Source organism: Amblyomma mixtum, chromosome 1, assembly GCF_055824585.1.
Source record: "Amblyomma mixtum isolate Tamu chromosome 1, ASM5582458v1, whole genome shotgun sequence".
NCBI classification, from domain to species: Eukaryota; Metazoa; Arthropoda; class Arachnida; order Ixodida; family Ixodidae; genus Amblyomma; species Amblyomma mixtum.
Window position 1 is genome coordinate 50,184,558 of NC_143012.1, and position 12,266 is coordinate 50,196,823.

Genomic DNA, 12,266 nt, shown 5'->3' on the forward strand with positions numbered 1-12,266 from the left:
CTTAGAATGAAAGAGTGGCAAGTGTTTGGTTGAGTACAAGTACATACGTTTTATTTTCATGACATATTGCACACATTGTACCTCTAAAAATTGCATTCGGATCCATCTGAAAAGATAAAAATATCCGCATTTAGTAGCCCCACAACACCTATTATAAATTTCACAAATACATTTGAACCATCCGCTATTGAGCAATCGGCTTTTGTAGAAGCTTGTAAAAGCCATTTACTGAGAACCAAACCAACATGATTCATTGCCTAAAATTTATTTCTCATAACAGTAAACAGCAAAAACCACAGGGCCAGGAAGAAGCAGACAAAATGCGCTTACTCGGACACCACTGTGTGCATGAAAGTCTTTACGGTTGTCTACAATTTTGTGCAAATATAAAGTAGCTAAGGATGGGTGCCAAATACAATTCAATGCAGATGCCTTTCATTACATAGTACTCAATGCACAACTTAGTGAGCAAGGAACATTGGTAACATCTGAAAAAGGCCAGACACTTGCCCACAAGCATGATGATGATTGTGATTTTTGATGGCGCGAGGGAATCTGAGGACAAAGAGCACCATGGCACAAGGTATTTTCTTCATCTCAAGGTGGGGCAACGAACCATTTGGCAGGCATTTCACCCTAAAGAAGACGGGCACCAGGTGAGGAGAAAGCTTGTACCCATTGGAATGGTGGTTACCCAGCACTTGCCCACAAGCAATCAGGAAGCATACTTCCCCGAAACCTTATGCTTTCAGTCATATTTCCATTATCTCAGCATCTGCACGAAAACGTACTAATCTCTGATGTCAGTGAAAATGCAGCCACAGGTGCTGGTTGCAGCTCACTAAGGTATTCAAATATCTCTGCAGTGCGCCTCACGAGGAACAGATGCTTAAGTTTCCACAAAGGGATCCTTGCAGAAATTTAACCGAAGGCCGCTGCCATGTTAACCTTTTCAAAATGATGGCCCAGAAAGACAAAGTGTAGTCATGTGTCTGATGTAGAAAAAGGATGAAGGCATGAATCTTTCAGCTTCTTCAACAGCTGTGATGTGTTTGTAACTGGTATCGCTTGGTTTGGTTATTAGGGTTTAACGTCCCAAAGCAACTCAGGCTATGAGGGACGCCGTGTTGAAGGGCTCCGGAAATTTCGACCACCTGGGGTTTTTTAACGTGCACTGACATCGCACAGCACACAGGCCTCTAGAATTTCTCCTCCATTGAAACTTGGCCGCCGCGGCCGGGATCGAACCCACGTCTTTCGGGTCAGCAGCCGGGCGCCGTAACCACTGAGCCACCGCGGCAGGGCTGTTGCTGGTATTACTTCGCACAGCTTCAGTCTTCTCTTTGACATTTCGTGAAATCATTCCATATCTGTGAAAGATCTCGCTCGCAAACATTTTGGTTCTAATGAAGGAGCAAAAAAGACCCATGTCCTAGGCCTTTTTTTGTGACACTAAAGGAAGGCTCGCTTTTAGGGTCATTATTACGAAGAGGACAATGTGGCAACAAACTTTGAAACAATTTCTGCAAGGGCTGAGTGTTCTGAAGCCTAAGAATTTCTCATGAGGCGCCCTGCAGATTGAGTGCTCTGAAGCCTAAGAATCTCTCATGAGGTGCCCTGTAGATGCATCAGAACACCTAAGTAAGCTGTTACTGGGTCCTGTAAGTGCTATGTCATTTGACATTAAGGGTATGTACTTTTCCTCGACACATGCAGTGATGATGTATATGTCGAGCGAAAGCATAAAAGACTTCGAAGAGTTGCGCTTCCAGATTGCTTGCGGAGGAAAGCACAAGTCTGGCCATGCTCAGCTTTTACCTTTGCTTCTTTTTTGTTGAGTTCTGCAGTGAGTACTACGTAATGACAGATGGTATCTGCATCGACTCATGTTTAACATCTGTCTGTGCGACCTCCATCTTGCACGACACGACAGGCAACTCCATAATGCCCTTCATGCACCGAGTGTCAGTGTGTTCTGTCAGCTTCCTGGTCCTGTATTTTCTGTTCTTAAAGTTATTACTGCCTTCATTCTCCACTCCATGAAGCCTGAATGTGCTACACTGGGTTGCTCCATGCGTCATGCAGTAACCTGGCCATTTTTTTCATACATCGGAGGCACTCAGGTCGCAAGCCATGCTTACTATATTCAGCAGATAAGTGTACATGTGAGACGTATCATTTATAACCAATTTTAACAGTGGTATTTCGTGCAAGAATATCTAAATGCTACTCAATTTTTGCTCAAATTTTCATATACACACTCTTATTCAGATTAAAAACATAATTTGGCTACTGTGCTCTCGTGATGCCACATCATGAGTTTGCATCAGCAGCTTAGAATAGTGCCTCTGTTACCTCTGCCGATGAAATCGAAAATGTTCAGCAGAAGATTGTATGCATCCTTTGTGATAGATATATTGAGCGCTGTCGTTTCTAAGACCACGACTTTCTTCTAGCAGACCTTGGTATGTCTACTCTTTATGACATGGATTTTCTACATAAAGTTGTGCTCGGCTCTATTGACTGTGAGCCGTTATTGATGTCACTGCGATTTCGTGTGCCTCAGGGAAAAACCACCAAATGCTATGATAGATTTTATCCTGACATGCATGCCATTTCACCAATGACTCGTTTGCAAATAACACAATTCAACTTTTTATGACACAGAAATATTTGCCTAATTTGCTGTTTTCATTGTTTATTCATTATGCTTGTTTTTCTTTACTATTATTATCATCGTATCTGTGACCATTTTTCTGTATTATGTCTGTTCACGTCATGATGTTTGTATTGACTTAGTGTGCACTCGTTTAGGCCAATTGGCTGTTCAGGCACATTTAAAATAAAATATCTACCTATCTATTTAAGCAGAAGCACAGCACCAAGGTACTCACCAACTGTTTGAAGCACTGTGCGCAAGTTCTCGTGCCGACATGAATACAGGTACTTTGGAATGCACACTGTCCAAGTCTTCATCATGCCATGCCGCTCCGACTCTCTGGTAGCAAAATTTCCACTAAAAAAAGAGCAATTTTGTTTATGTTAGACTAGTAATATTAAATTTTACTATATACTAGGTACTTCTCATCATTCTACCCCAGACTAAACCATACACCAGTGATCATCATGTTTTAATTTTCTTGTATATGATCACAAAATGTGGTGTAATTAACATGTTAGAAATTCTGGTCAAAATAAATCTGACAAAGTATTGTTTAAAAAAATCTGGGCACAAGGAAGAAGAAAGCTAGCCAGATAGCCTGGACGAATGTTTTCAGTTTCATGCAAGCATCAGTACCCTTGCACACAAAATGTACAATTTAGTGGGTTTACCCTTCCAGAATGGAATTTCATGCTGCAACCATCTAGCAATGCGAAAAAATTTTTTACTTCCATTCCAGACAAAGGAAAGAAAATTCCTCTGGTTTTTCTTCACAAGCCTCTGCAAGTATACAATTCAGTGAATCTACTCTGCAAGTACGTGAACCTACCAGCACGAGACAATGACAAGAAAGGAGACAAAGCAGGCGCTGACTCGCAACTGAAGTTTATTGAAGTAAACAGGGAGTACATAGAAAAGCCAAACAACACCACAAACCACACAGTTACAGATATGCTATACCACAACATGAGTAAAAGATCGCTCTTAACTTTCCTCTCATCTAGGTAGTCCAACTCGTTGCATATTAACACGATGGACAGCACACTCACAAATTTGTCACCGAGTCATAAGATGTGTCTAGCCTCGATAATTTTCCGGTTAATCTGCTCCGAATGTATCGCCAAAATGAGTGTTGCCAAAAGGAATGGCTAGCAGCCTTCACATTCCTTGCGATGTACAGATAAGTTAGAACCCCTACCAATATCCAAATATCTCTTGTGCTCCCGTAGTCTTACATTCACACACCTTCGAGTTTGACCAACATAAACCCAACCCCAAGATAACAGTATCCGATACACCACATACATTTTACAAGGCACATATGCTTTTCCCGGACCAAATTCACAAAATTATTCTTAACAATTTTACAGTTTGTAGACAACTTATTAGGGGCCAAGAGCACCATTTCTGCGTCAAACCTTCTGACCACATTTTTCAAATTGTGCGACAATCTACGTATGTACAGTAACATGGTCGATCTTTTGGTATCTCGATGGCTGGCCCTGGCCGTATCCTGCCAATCCCTGTGAAGGGGTTTTAGCTTTAACATGCTAAAGGGAAGAATGGCGCAGCATCAAGTAATAAGGACAGCAGGACAACAAGCACACGCACAAGTGCCAACCTTGGAGTGTATACAGAATCCAAGAGCACGTGCTTGACAATCAGCACTGACAGTCAAGGAAATGAGAAAACACTGATTTGAACATTCAAGATTGAATGAGCCCGACCCTTGACTGCCAACGCTGAATGTCAAGCACACGCTCTTGAATTCTGTATCTGCTCCAAGGTTGGCACTAATGCGTGTGTGCTCTCCTGCTGTCCTCGTTACATGATGCTATGCCATTCTTACCTTTAGCATGTCTGACCAACTTGATCAATCTTATACGCTCAGCTTTAACAATTTATCACACACTCCTGCAATAGCATGGTTGGGGAATAATGCTTTCGTAAGCCTTAAAATCTGCTCATGGAGACCACTTGTCATGCTGTGAAAGCATCACTTCATCAATACTGAGCCTAGCCTAGATGACGCAATGCTATCTTTCACTAGCTTAGAATAGTTCGGCCAATAGTCAAGTAGCTGCTTGACACTCCTGGGTGAATATCGGCAGCATACATGGCATGTGCAGAACATCAAGGTGAAGCCCAGAAACCGCAGCTCTTTTTGATGGGACATTTCCTCTAAGGAAATGCTAAGTTAAAGAAAGGCCTTGCTCCTTAAACAACTTGACAATATGCACAGGTCCCACACTATCGCAACCTTTTGTAAAAGACCAGAAAATCAGACGCAGTGAAAGATTTTCCCCCAGCCCATGCAAGTTCTTGGCAATCACTCCATCCACCCTGCTTAAGAGAATATTACTTAGCACAGAGGCATTCAATCGATACATATACTAGACTTTTGAACATATGCCGCACAGCCATACTCCAGAAACATGCTCTTCAAATAAAAGGAGGTAAGTCCAAAAAACGACTATTACGCACCTGTTCCTAAACACAAGCTCATCATTGTGCTCCGATATACACATTCACAAGCTTTTCATAAGGTCCTCATACGGGATGGAATAAAATAGTTCTACATCGACACTAACCACCAGACAATCTGCTGGATTGCCATTCTTCAGATACTCAACCACGCTGTGAATTGAGTACAAGAAACCGATCTTCAAGATGCGAAGTAGACAAATGCTTTTGCAAATAACCAGACAAAATTTTGCAAGAACCCTTTTCTGAAATTTATCTGAAGAGCATGCTAGTGAATAGCCTTTATTTTAAGAGCATGGCTGTAGAGTACTGCAGTGTGGTATGTGTTCAAAAATCTGGTATATGTAGTGGTTCGAAGATGGGCCTTGTGCTAAGAGATATTTTAAGTAGGGTGTATAGAATGATTGTCAAGGACTTGCATGGACTGGGGGAAAAAATCTTTTGCTATGTTGATGATTTTCTGGTCTTTTACAAAGGTTCTGATAATTTGGGATGTGAACATATTCTCAAGCTGTTTAAGGAGCAAGGCCTTTCTCTTAGGTTTACCTTGGAGCAAATGTCGCCACAAAAAGAGCTGCGGTTTCTGGACCTTACCTTGATAAGTTGATCTGCACACACCATGTGTGCTGGTGATATTCACCCAGGAGTGTTAAGCTGCTACTTGGACACAGGTTGGCTATTACAAGCTAGTGAAAGATAGCATTGGACTGTCAAGCCTGGGCTCAGAATTGATATTGATGAAGTCATGCTTTCTTAGCATGACGACTAGTTTCCAAGAGCACATTTTAGGTTAATGAACGCAGGATTTCCTAACCATGTTATTTGCAAGAGCATACAATAAATTGTTAAGGAAGCCGAAAGCTTTTCACGGCGACCGGCGCAATCAGGCCGGGGCCAGCCAGCGAGATGCCAAAAGACCGGTTGTGTTACCGTACGTACATAGATTGTCGCACAAATTGAAAAATGCGGCCAGAAGGTATGATGGAAAAGCGATTTTCTTGGCCCCTAATAAGTTGTTTAAAATATGTAAAATTGTTAAGAATAATTCTGTGAATGTGGCTAGAGAAAAGTACACATGTGGAGTGAAATGTATATGTATCATGTAAAATGAACATGGTATCAGACCCTGTATCTTGTGGTCGGGTCTATATAGGTCAAACTGGAAGGTGTATCAATGTAAGATTACAGGAGCACAAGAGGGTAGGGGTTCTAACTATTCTGTATATTGCAAGGGATGTGAAGGCTGCTACCCTTTCCTTTTGGCAGCACACGTTTTGGCAGTAAATTCAGAGAAGATTAAATGGTAGATTATTGAGGCTAGACACACCTTACGACTCGGTGACTAATGTGCAAGTGTGTTGTCTATCGCACTAACACGCAATGAATTGGACTATCTCGATCAGGGGAATGTTCAGGGGCATTGACTCATGTTGTCATGTATGCTTATCTATAATTGTGTGGTTTGTGGTGTTGCTTGGCTTCTTCATGTATTCCCTATTCACTTCAATAAACTATGGCCGCGACTCAGCGACTGTCTTGTCTCTTGTCTAGTCTTTCGCACTGGTAGATTCACCATGATGTCTCACCTCTGCAGAAATCCAACACGACATTTTCCTCTTCACACTTGAGGTTCAGTGCATAATAAGGCCAACGCCAGTCATCCGCAAGAAAAGTTCATGGCTCCATTAACACCGCCTCCTGCTTACAAGACACAGTGCGGCATTCACTGTAGATTCTACCTGCAACACAGAACGCAAAGTTTTAGTTTGAGTGGACTAAACTATGAAAGCAGCACAAAATATCTACAGCCAAACGGCCGAGCTGAAAGAAATAGAGGGTAGCGTAATAGTGAATATACTGATATAGTTTTGTGTAACATCTTCTATTCATATAAAATGTACACTTTTTTTTCTTATGCTGACGCCTGGGTACACTATTCTGTGCACTTATTGCATGGGCCCGAACTAGCAGCTTGCTAAGGGCCCAGATGCTTTTATCTCCCTGTTTGTATAACCTTCATCCAAAGTGAATAAACTGATACTGATATTGCATGCAAGATATATGCATGATATATTGTGATATTCAACACTGCTACCATTGGCTTAGCCAACTATTTATGCATAACAAAAAATGCCGTATCACAAATACTGATACACTAACTATTAGCGTTAATATTAGCAGTGCAGGTTCAATGCAAAAAAAAGGGGCCTAGTGCTAGCTGCCATTCCCACAGCAGGCTTGTGACCAATCGCCAGTTTAAAGGAATGACTGAAAAGGAAGAGAGCCAGTAGGAAGGAAGACGGGCATAAAAGGACTTAGGATACAATAGGCAGGCAAAGTTATTTAGACAGCAACCAGAAAAGAAACATTAACACCCAAGTAAAGATGTACAAGACCAACCATACCATTGTGCACAGTGGATAACTTGTTAACCTCATTTAGCCCAAAATATATTTTCATATATACGAGGGGGTACCCAAAAGAAACCGGACTTATTTTTGTTTGAACTTATTTGTTCACATTTTAAGCACAGTCCTTTAATCTCCTTCAAAGTATTCCCCACTTGCAATGATACACTTGTCGAATCTTTTATTTCATTTTTCAAAACATTGTTTAAATTCATCTTTTGCGATGCTTGACAGTGCCTCCGTCGTTTTTTTCTTCACCTCAGCAACATCAGCGAAACGCTTTCCATTCACTTATTTTTTTCATTCTAGGAAACAAAGAAAGTAGCACTGGGCAAGGTCGGGAGAGTATGAGGGTTGAGGAATAGGGGTCATGCCATTTTTGGTCCAAAATTGTCGTAGAGACAGGGATGTGAGCCATGATGGAAAAACCAGTCACCCGACCACCACAAATCAGGCCGCTTCCACAGCACACTGTTGCCCAATCTTTTCAAAACATCCAAGTAGAAAGCCTGGCTAACTGTCTGACCCTGCGGAACAAATTCTCAATGGATGACTCCTCTCACGTCGAAAAAACAAATCAGCATTGTTTTGAGGTTTGGTTTCACCTGACTAGCTTCCTTGAGGCGAGGTGAATTTGAAGTTTTCCATTGGCATGATTGTTGCTTTGATTCAGGATTCGATAAAGGAACACTTCAGTTGTCCCCATAGCATCGTCCTTGTACGTCTTTCTTAATATTTCAAGAGTTTCCATTCAACTTTTTCCGAGCAAAAATCAGTTTCACCGGCGCACGCTGTTCGCGAAAATCAGTCATTGCAAAAACGACATTCACACAAAACAGTCGTCACTCTAAAACTCTGCCTAAACTAGTCTGACCTCCTTCAATGACGGCACTCGGCTTACTGACTCGGGACTGTTCGTTCTATGTGCTCCTAGTGGCAAAACGCGGTACCACAGAAGCTTTGCCGACCAAAATATTTAGTCCGGTTTCTTTTGGGTACCCCCTCGTACTTGTCCTATAAAGTGATTACATTCATTAATAGCATAACTGACCGACTGAAACCAAAACAGGGGTGAAGGGCGGTGAATGAGCCCTAGGCGTGATGCTTTTGCCTTCCTAGTGGGACACAGAAGGATCATTCAGTCGAACATCGGGTCTCTGAGATTAATATGTAGTTTAATATTAGCGGAAAAATAGAACAACAAAGCAAGCAATGTAGCTGAACATTGTTCTATGCACATGAGAAAAAAAAGCATTATGAATAACCAAGTATGCAATGTTTGTAGCTGCACATTTCTTCACACACGTGTCTAAAACATATGCGCATGATTTGCCACAAGATAGTGTCTCGTTTAGATAGGGTACCTGCTATGGCAGTAGTGCACAATCAGGCTGGAATGAAATGCAAACAGCGCCTATGAACAAGACAAAATATTTCACCTGTGTGATTTCAGCTTGAGTATGCAGCTAGCCTGATTCCTGTTTCTGGTTAAGAGATCTACCTAATACACATATATGAACCCTTTCTAAATGTATACCTTGCTGCAAAGTAGAAAAGTACTGCACATGTATGTTCGCATTGTAAATGCTAACATACATGTGCAACTGTAAATGCATAATGTGTGTCTAATGCTCATCATTATCAGTCAACGCTGTCACTTCCAACACCAAGCAGATACATGAAACCTGCAAAAACTCCTTGAAGGCAAGAGTCTGGAGACAAGCTTCTAGACCCACTCTGAAGGATGTAGATTTGGTGTTTAGTGTGGCATATAATTACTTCTGCATTAATAGCGAGCACGTAAGTCCAATACAAGGTGCTTCTGAATTTGGTCGCCTAAAATTTGCTTCGGAGAACGCAAAATAATGCTAAAGAGCAATCTATAGACACAATATTGCATGCTGAATAAACAAGAAGAAAAAAAGAAGGCAATGCTCTGGAAGCACCTTCAGTCATTCAAGACAAAAATGATGAGGCATGCTGATGCTGCTGCTTGAACAATAGAAAAAAGCCACTACTGCTTACTTACAATAAACGCTTTCTCTGAGCAAGCAATGAAAGAGAGCTGTAACTCATGAAACCTCACGTCATTCTTTTTACAAAAAAGGAATTTAAAAGGTTGCAATGCAAGAATCCCTGCCATAATAGTATTCTCCTCACACTTGTGTTACACAAGCCAAGGCTTTTAACAGCATGGGTTTTTGCATGTGTTCATTCTGAAGCATTACCCGGTTGAAGCGACACGAAATATTTACTTCCCCATGAACCTGTGCGTGTAGCATAATCACAGAAAATATTTTTTACACTGGACAGAAATACAACAGCATAGTGGCGTAACTGACACACAACAGGCTTCGGGGACAGTGCAAGACAATGATCTGAACTCCTACACAACAGACCTGCGACATTACAATGGCTAAATCCTTGATAGTACTATTTAACAGCCATCTAAATGCTCGTGCGCAACAGGCGGGAGCACTATACTGCGAAGCAACAGTAAACCTTTGCCACTAGTCTAAACAAAAGTGCGCCTCATTGCGACTTCCACTAAACTTTTTTGCTCCCAGTGCAACAAAGCAAGTACACAGGGGGCTCGAATGGCAACGATACGATGTGTTAGGCTATCATGTCATCACCTTAACATAAACAATGCATGTGGTCTCTGTTCCGGACTGCCAATCAGCCTCGAGAAGACAAAGATGCTTATAAAAAAAGAACAAAGCAACAAGCTCTCAAACCTCACAGTGAACATAGAAGTAGCAGAACCATGTAACCTAGCCAGTAGTTCGAAGCTAAGCAGCAGAAGAAAATATGTTAAGGCCAGGACTGAGCAAACAGAAAATCATGGAGGAAACCTAAAAGCAGCAATAAGCAATGAGAGTGGAGTTGCCTTGATGTTCATTGTCAATACCTACTGCTCAAAGTAAAGGAAACCAGGGTATAAGAAATACAGGATTTCATATTATGCTTTGAGCAAATGCAGTGAGAATGAAACAGACTAGAGACTTGTCTTATAACATTTTCACTCTTTACTTTGCACCTGAGGAAAATAAATTTGTGTGCAGTTCACCTACTGCTTGGCACTGTCCTAGAAGCAATGAATCCAGGTCTCGAAAAGTCTACAGAGAGAATACTGATGCTGCATGTGCATTTCTCTCTAGACTCCCTCGTTTATTCCTTCCCTTAGGTTCAGGAGTCCACCGAGAGAAGTGAGACAGTTACTGCCCCATTTTCTTTCCTCAAAAACCAATTTTCATTTCATTTCTCTGAACTGTCCTGAAATGTGTATAAGTTACCAATTTTTTTAGTGCCCAATTACATACTGTAATTTTTGCAAGGAATATGAGGTTGATGAACAGAAAAAAAAAATGTCTGGAATGGTACCTTTGGTAACTTGGCACCTGGACAAACAGCTGACCCACTGGGCGTCCCCAGGGGCTCTGCTGCGAGGCGTCCCTTGCAACAGTAGCCGGTTGTCCAGATCCAAAGGAACCATGCGAATGATTACCGAAAAGTTTAAGGACAGCAGATGCATGAACACAAAACAGCTTTTCAGCACTGTTGCAGTGGGATGAACGGTTCCAAATCTCTAGATTATACCTGGTAATAAATAAATTACCAGAAGACCATCTCGAGCGCAGAATGATCTCAAATAGAGTTCAGTAAAGCAGAAAGTTGGGCTAGTTGGTATCGATCCATCTAAAAACGGAGCATAGAAAAACACGCAGAACACAGGGAGAGCGGACAGGACAAGCACATTCAACACGCACTACCAACATGGACAGCTTGTGCTTAATTGAATCGAAAAGTTTACGCTGACCGACCAATGTTACTTCAAATAGAGACAGAAAGCGCATGCACGTTGTGCTGATGTTACCGTGAACATAACATGCGACGAGACACAGGGTTACAATACAAACAAAAAACCGCTTTCAAAATTTGAGAACAAATAGCTCACCTTCTCACAAGTTCACCAAACCGGAGACGATGCCGTGTGGCTACCGCCAGTCACTCGTGATGCCCAGAAACAGTAAAAATACAATGCTGCTGACCTTCCTTGAGCAATTTTCAGTCGATTAAACTTCGAACTATTCGAACCGACCACCGTGCACCTCACCAAGCATGTGTGCATGGAGGAAGTAAAATTCATGCGGGCAAGTCAGCCGCGCAAAACTCCGAGCACGATGCCATTTGCAGAGCTATTCCTTCCTCCATGTGGCTAGCAGAGATGCACGGGAAATTCATAGCCCCATTCGCGTATTCGCGTCCGCAAACGCGCACCACCTTGAAAACATATCAGATGTATTTAATTTTACCGTAGCTTTTTTAGCTGACAACTTCAATGGTTTTACATATTAAAATTTTCTTTTCGTTTCATGAGCGTTGTTACCACAAGAGCGCAGGGCATGCAGCTTGGCCATGACGAGTCGAAGCGCTAGCCAAGCCCGCAGTCGGAACCATGCGCGGAGTTGCGGAGTTTGTGTGGTGTTGAGTGAACAGGTGCTCGTGAGGTGCTTTAGAACGGTTTTTGTTCTTCCGTGTTCGCTGCGTGCGTCCTGCGCGCTCTATTGTCGTTACGGTGTGTGTATGTGTGCGGCCCGTACGCCGCATTGGAGTGTACGACCGCTTGCTGTCCCATGCGGCATCGATGCATAGTAAAACGACCATGCAGAATGTGCGTCACAATGACAGTGGCCCTGCACTAAAGAGGA

At 42.2% G+C, this 12,266-nt stretch overlaps 1 long non-coding RNA gene across 1 annotated transcript; it reads right to left on the bottom strand.

Annotated features, from left to right (window-relative positions):
* Positions 1 to 243: 243 nt before the first annotated feature.
* On the bottom strand, positions 244 to 11,499 carry LOC149366301 (uncharacterized). The gene is made up of 4 exons (XR_016284943.1): positions 10,939 to 11,499; positions 6,733 to 6,885; positions 2,895 to 2,998; positions 244 to 636 (listed from the first exon to the last, which is right to left on the bottom strand). It is a non-coding gene; the product is annotated as an uncharacterized LOC149366301 (long non-coding RNA).
* Positions 11,500 to 12,266: the final 767 nt, after the last annotated feature.